Consider the following 6,680-nt stretch of genomic DNA (forward strand, 5'->3'; position numbering starts at 1 on the left):
GAAAACTGCACTTAGTTTAAAATGCCTGAGAGAACAAGAATGCACCTGAAAGACAACACATTGGGTGCCAAATGGCGTTTTCTAAGATGGGAATTCCAGCCCCCTTGTTGCCACTTGGACATGATGAAGATGGCACACCTTATTTCCCCCCTACAGAATTGCAGAGTTGGAAGAGATCCTGAGGATCATCTAGTCCACCCTCCCTGCAATGCAGGAATATGCAGCTGTCCCATATGGGATTCGAACCTGTGACCTTGGCATTATCAGCACCACGCTCTACCCAACTGAGCTATCAAAAGATCCTGTTTGTGCCAAGACAAATAGTCCATCTAACTGACTATTGCTTTCTCGAGCTGAATATGATTTCCCAGGATCTCAGCCAAAGGATCGTTCACATCTAAGGATTCTTGAGGAGTTCAGTTTCCATGGCTCCTAACGCAGACTGACCAGATCTGCACATCCTAGACTAATGTGTAGATCAGGGCATCTTTGTCCTTCAGATTTCTCCCTTCTCTCAAATTTGCAATACAGTTCTTCGCTTTAAAAAGTACCAAATTGCATATTTGTATATAACATAACACTTCTTTTTTTTAAAGTGTACCTTGAGACAAAATCTATTTTAAAATACTGTATTTTCTGGCGTATAAGACTACTTTTTAATCCAGGAAAATCTTCTCAAAAGCCGGGGGTCGTCTTATACGCTGGTTACAGCAGCAGCTTCTGCAGCAACTCCCCACCAAAGGATAAAACGACAGCAAATTAAATCAGAGGACACCAAGCTCTCTAGATGAAGCAGAAATATGCTTGAAAATTGGCCCCAGAAGCCCCCGGCCACTGGGAAGTGGAGCGGATTTCCGAGCCGGACTGGAGGCTGGTTTTTTAAATTTTTATTTGGTGTGCGTTGGAAGAGGGGTAGTCTTATAAGCGAGTATATCCCAAACTCTATATTTTAACTGGAAAAGTTGGGGGGTCGTCTTATACGCCCAGTCATCTTATACACCAGAAAATACAGGTACCTATTTTGTAATAAAATATGTATTTAAATATGAATTTTCAATGGGCTTTAAAAATGCATGTTAATAAGGTGGAATGGAGTAATGGATGAACATATACAAAAGTGACATTTTGGAAACAGATGGACCTAGCAGTCCCATAACCTACTAATCTGATTATGATTAGTTTAAACAAATCTAGGGATGCCCAGAATTGAACCTTCTTCATGCAAAGTCAACCGCTTCACAAATGAGCAATGACCATCTCCCCCATATCTCTTTGTGTCATAGTCTGTAAGCTTTCAGGTTAGACAGAATTCTCCACCAAAGAATTATGGATGGAAAGGCCCAGATATGAAACTGTGAGGTAGTTGCGGAGGGGGGAGTGTATTTCTCAACATGCTGGTGCCTTGCCAGCTTCTTCCGTAGAAAGGAAACCAAAAACACAGAATGTCTTAATTGGATCCTCGCGAAAGATACTGTGTTTCCACTGATTAAGGCAATTAAAGGTGCAGATTCTGCTGCTCAAAGGCTGACATCTTCAGGTGTCTCCACGTAACCAAAATTAATGCCACTGCTAGCTGTGCCACCTAGCCAGGCTGCAAAGTAAATTAATTACTGCAAGAGAGCTAATAAGAGTGGCTCAGGCAGAGCAGGAACAATCTTCCCGCTTGCCATCAGAGGCTGCACCGAGACTTTTGCCTCTCTGCTGCCCATGAGTGCAACCTGGCAGTTGCTGACTGTAACGTTTCTATTGTATAGTTTATGCTAAATATGCATATCTTAATTGCATTAGTCAAAATAATTAGCTAATATATTTTTGCATAATGACGAGGTAAGCAAATATCACCGTAGCTCAGTGCTTCTTGCATGAGTAAATTTGGAAAATTAATAGACTCCCAATTTCCTAATTATCTGTCTTTTATTCCAAACTTAAACAATGAAATGCTATTGCACACTCCTGGGCATCTTGTAATTCAGTTTGCACCTTGGAATATGAATATGAATATATATATATATATATATATATATATATATATATATATATATATATGCACCTGGTTTTTCGTCTCCTTCCAGGAAAAGAATCTAAAATACTATTCTTTCCCCCCAATACTTTTTCAATGAACCTGCTACACCAGCTTCTTAATTTCCTTGACACAGCTGAGTCTAATCCTCCCCCATGCTATAAAATGGTTCCAAATTGAAAAATGTTTAGAAGAGGAGCAGGAAAGCATACTGAATGAAGGATGAGCTGACAATTAAGATGCTGTCCTTGAGATTAGTGAAGCCTGGACATCCACAATTTGAACTATGGCAAGGTGTCTGCAACACCTGAAGGTTGCGAGTTCAGAACTCAGCTCGAAGCAAGTGGAAATGTCCTTACTTGGGGAGCTTCAGAACATTGTTTTGGTGCTTCACTTCCTACCCATGATTCATAACATCCATCTGTGCCACGGTGCCTGCCATCTGGATGAATCCATGGTCTCATATCCAGTCCAAACTCAGCCAATTTAAATGTTCAGCAATGGCATGTGGTATAGCCCTTCTTGGACCATACCACTCCACACTGAGGTTTGTCCAGTTTGTTGAATGTTCCTTGGTGTTAAAAACAAACAAACAAACAAACTGCAAGCATACATGTCAGGTGGTGGTGTGGTTGCTCGAGAGCAAACAGGCAGGACTCCAACCTGTCTTTTCCAGGCTTTATTATCTGTACAAACTATCTTACAGTGCAGAGCATTGCAAGTCCATGTCTGCTCAGTCGCTAGCAGAATCTGGGAGTGGGCGGTCCTTATACCTTCCCCAGCATAACAGTCGTGTGACCCCCATCCTTCTCCTCCTCTCTCTGCGCGCAAACCTACTGCGCAACGTGGGTGCTGGCAAAGGGGGACTTGCCTCCCCTCCCCTTTGCTCAGGCTCGGTGTTGAGGCTCTCCCTAGCATCTTCTGATCCCTGCGCCTCTTCCCCACTGGAGGCGGGGCTTCCCTCCTCGCCAGAGGAAGAACTGCTTCACAAGATCTTCGGAGGCTCCTTGTAACACAACTGCTCTTCCACCTCTCGCCTCTGAGCTGATGGCAGTTCCCTGACAATATACATCCTACACATGGAAAGTTAGTAGGTCAGAGGTAAGGTTATCACTTTCTCACTATATGCTAGCTTTCCTTCTACAAGGAATTTTTGATGTGGGGTGGTATGCAAACAGGTCATCTGCCATCTCCATTCCGGAATGGTACAGTGCAGAACTGACTGTGCTAAGTTCTGTGGTAGCCCCAGATGTAGGTTAAAGATAGTGACAAGGCCAAGGCTGTCCAATGAGCTTTGTAACAGTGCGGATTTGAGCCTGGCTCTTTTAAAAGCCAACCCCACACTCTAACCCCACGGGCTCCCAACATAGAACAGAATAAGAAATCATGCATTTTTTATTGTTGTCTTGTTGGGCTGTGTATGTGATAAAGGGGAGCCATTTCCCCTTTTCTTCCTAATGTCTCATCAGATGAAACTGATTTGTAAAAATGTTACATGGGGGAAAATATGAGAGAGAGACATTGCAAACACTTTTGTAAGTCAAGAAAATCTTTAATAAAAACATAAAATAAGAACTGCATTCTAACAAATTCAAAATAAAAATAAGAAATCATGCAGCTGCAGTCTAAGTGGTAAGAACTGGACATTTCAGTACTGTAGGAACTGGTTTGATAGTTAGCGTTTTAACAAGAGGATGTACAAGGGACCTGAGGTTTTCCACATCTGGATTGGAACTTCACTCCAAAACATTATCAAGTGAGCCTCTCAAACAGCAAAGTAGTAGAAACAAGTATCAGCGGGGGAAAGAATTACCCCCACATTTCCAAAAAGTATCCACACTTGTTATGGCTTAAAGAAAAGCTACCCAGAATCTGATAAGAGAGCTTTCACCTGATGAAACACACTGGCAGGATTTTTGTCTCATCTCTCTAGACCCTCAAACTCTCTGCCTCCAGGGCCCACTTGAGATGGCTGAAAATTACTGAGGTCCACTAATCACATAGCAGTGGTGCAGTCACAAAATGGCAGCCAGTGGAAGCAGTGTGATATAGTTTCTTGGCAATTACTGGCAACTCTTTCTACTAATATCAACTCTGTCTTTGGAAATCGCTAAATTATTTCCCGCAGCATTTTCCCTCATGGCAAGGAGTTTGCTCACAGATTAGTTTTCCTCAAGCTAACTACGGACATTTGCTCTGGAGGTATGTTGAAGAGGCCTTCCTATGACTGTCGAGCTCTGCACAAGGGACTTTGATGTGTGGGCAGGACAACCACCTGTCTTACATCAGAATGACATCTGGTGACTGAAAGGTGAGTTGCCCCACCCACCTATCAAACTTTGCTCACCAGGGTAAGGGCAGATAGTGAATTACATTGACAAACTCTTTTTTTTTTTTACATTAAGATGTTTCTGGACATATAATCTATAATTTAAGAATGTCAGATCTAATCCTGCCCACTGGGGCGGCAGTCTGCAAGTCTTTGCCCTCTTCTGACAGCCCACCAGGTACTGAAGAGTTCTGACATGACCCCCTTCAGTTTTCTCCAGACCAAACTTACCCAGTTCCTTCATCCTTTCATCATAGGGCATGCTTCCCATATCACTCACCATCCTCTGAATCCATTCCATTAAATTAATTGTTGTTGTTTGTTGTTGTTTAGTTGTTTAGTCCGACTCTTCGTGACCCCATGGACCAGAGCAAGCCAGGCACTCCTGTCTTCCACTGCCTCCCGCAGTTTGGTCAAACTCATGCTGGTGGGTTTGAGAACACTGTCCAACCATCTTGTCCTCTGTCGTCCCCTTCTGCTTGTGCCCTTCATCTTTCCCAACATCAGGGTCTTTTCCGGGAGTCTTCTCTTTTCATGAGGTGGCCAAAGTATTGAAGCCTCAGCTTCAGGATCTGTCCTTCCAGTGAGCACTCAGGGCTGATTTCCTTAAGAATGGATAGGTTTGATCTTCTTGCAGTCCATGGGACTCTCAAGAGTCTCCTCCAGCACCTTAATTCAAAAGCATCAATTCTTCAGTGATCAGCCTTCTTTATGGTCCAGCTCTCACTTCCATACATCACTACTGGGAAAACCATAGCTTTAACTATGCAGACCTTTGTCGGCAAATTAAATTAATACATTACCCTAATTAAAATAAAGCCAGCTGGAAAACCAACTGTGTCAACTGGTTAAAACCTGCGTAGGGAGGGGTGGAGCGAGCAAATAATTAAATAAAATACAACTGCAATCTCTAACTTTCTTCCTTTCAAGTCTTTCTTTCTTTCCTCCTTTCTCCTGGAACATGCTCATTGCTGAGGCTGCAAGCCAACTGCTCTACGCACACAAAAAGAAGCCTGCTGAACTATCAGCAGGGTGCCTTAAACATTTTTTTTAATAAAAAAATCTAGAAGAAATGAAAAGTTACCAACATTTGTTATTGTCATTTTGGAAGCGGAACTTTCTCAGAGGCTACATGCAAGGCATAAGCGTGCACAGAGAAACCTCACCCCCGCTGCATCAAATATTTTTAAGCATATGGAAGCCAATCCTTCACCCCACCCAGTGGCTTAATTCATCTCCGTGATGCTGCAAAGTTACTGTACTTTTGAGGCTGGGGGGAGTCGTTTTCAGCCTTCATGTCTAGGATGGTTGCTTTGGGATGCCTCGTGGGAAGTGACTCACACATGAAATAAATACAAATAGTAATAATGGGTTGGGACCTAGATACTTGATGGACCATCACCCCTGATACTTCTGTGCCCAGGCATGGCGATTATAGGAGATGCTGTTCTCCGTGACCCTCCTTTGAGAGATGGACATTATGTGGAAACTTGGGAAGAGAGACCTCTCCACTAAGATGTCCTGGTTATGGAATGCCCTTCCTCTGGTACAAACTGTGGCTTTGTTACAGCGCCAGTTTAAGGCACAGTGTGGTCTTCAACTATCATTTATCCAAGGGGACCCACTGAATCAAATGGACTTGGGTTGCATCTGTACTATACATTTAAAGCAGTATCATACTACTTTAAACAGTCATGGATTCCCCCAAAGAATTCTGGGAGCTGCAGTTGATTAAGGGGGCTGAGAGTTCTTAGGAGACCCCTGTTCCCCTCACAGAATTCCTAGGGGTCCCTGGAAAGATAGATGGACCGTTAAACCACTTTGGGAATTACAGCTATAAGAGTGGGAAAATGAGAAACGGAGAGAAACCTAATTTGACAAATTCGCTCACCCCTTTGTCGGGCCCTTGTTTTTCCTCACCACTTGATTGTAATAAAAACCTCAAAGCCATTTACAATGACCGCTCCCCGCATAAAACGGGGGGCAACCTTTGTGTAGACGCGCGCAGCCCCTGGATCTGGAGTGGCTCCATCAGCATAGGCTTGGCTTCGCCTTCCCTCAGGTGGGATACCTGGAGGTCTCCGCCTACCCCAGTCAGCTGTCCAATCCCACCTGGGGGAAGCGGTGCCAAGGAGATCAGGCCAGGTAGGGGAGGGATTACCTGGCCACACAATAGAGGGAGGATCTTACCTGGGAATCCTCACTTGGCTCCAGAGCTTCTCCCACCCTACCCACCCTCAGTTAATGCATTATTTTTCAGGTTAACTTTTCTTCATAGGTTTTGCAGGTTAACTTTTCTTCACAGGTATGCGGGCGCTGCTACATTAAGGT

Source organism: Podarcis melisellensis, assembly GCF_964234715.1.
Source record: "Podarcis melisellensis genome assembly, chromosome: 11".
In the NCBI taxonomy this organism is placed as follows: Eukaryota; Metazoa; Chordata; class Lepidosauria; order Squamata; family Lacertidae; genus Podarcis; species Podarcis melisellensis.